This window comes from Acipenser ruthenus, chromosome 1, assembly GCF_902713425.1.
Source record: "Acipenser ruthenus chromosome 1, fAciRut3.2 maternal haplotype, whole genome shotgun sequence".
Lineage (NCBI taxonomy): Eukaryota > Metazoa > Chordata > Actinopteri > Acipenseriformes > Acipenseridae > Acipenser > Acipenser ruthenus.
In genome coordinates, this window is record NC_081189.1 from 60,853,783 (window position 1) to 60,854,657 (window position 875).

The following is an 875-nucleotide window of genomic DNA, read 5'->3' on the forward strand; positions in this document are numbered from 1 at the left end:
TCCTGGGATTAATTTCCTTTTTTAGCTGAACAAAATCCCAGATGTCTATACCACCGTTTGCGTGATAGTTTGGAAGATATATAAATAGTGTCAAATGGGATATCTTCTCCGGGAAAGATTATGCTGAGAGTTGAGAATAGAAGGTGGATAGTGGCAGTGGAGAGATACCCCCGCCTTGTTTTACTGTCCTTCACCACCGGGCTTTCGCTCCAGTCTTACTTCTCACAGCACTCAGCGAATTCTTCTCAATAGTTAAAAAACAACATATCCTTCCTTGTCAATTATTCCCCTGGGTCCTAAAGCCGTTACAGCTTAACTACAACTGGATAGCTTGGTGTGCACTGTGCCAGTTGTAGCCAAAAAGCCAAATAATTGCCTATAACTCCAGCAGTAACACAATACATACACAAATAAAATGAAAACAAACAAACAAACAAACAAAACACAGAAACCTACCACAAGTACTGATGGGCTTACACCAACAATATGCATGGAATATAGATGTATAAGTTAACTTTCCCATGCACTGGGGAGGTGAACATTTCTACTGCTAGAACATTCCCTGTTTGCTTCAGTTTTCAATGGACAATTAAAACAAAACATATGATAAATGACAGATATGTAATAACAATAAATACCGGTAAGTAAATAAATAAATAAATAAGCACAATCAACCATAGTAAAACATAAAAACATAGAAAACTGCTAAATTGTTGCTGACTAGAGATGATCTGATGGCGAACTTGCCTACATGGGTTTGCGAAAATTAAAAAAAAAAATGTAATTATTCATTTTTGCATTTAACATATTGTCAGTAAACTGTGGTTTCATAAAGAAAATGTTTGGCCTACATTGTTAACAGTGTAACATTAGCT

At 36.0% G+C, this 875-nt stretch overlaps 1 protein-coding gene across 1 annotated transcript in view; it reads right to left on the bottom strand.

The window, feature by feature from the left end:
• Positions 1-196, bottom strand: part of LOC117421416 (zeta-sarcoglycan-like) — a 249,361-nt gene extending 249,165 nt beyond the window's left edge. The window contains exon 1 of the mRNA XM_059026893.1: positions 1-196. This exon is cut by the window's left edge and continues 527 nt beyond it. The gene's annotated coding sequence lies outside the window, so the exon portion shown is untranslated.
• Between the last annotated feature and the right edge of the window lie 679 nt (positions 197-875).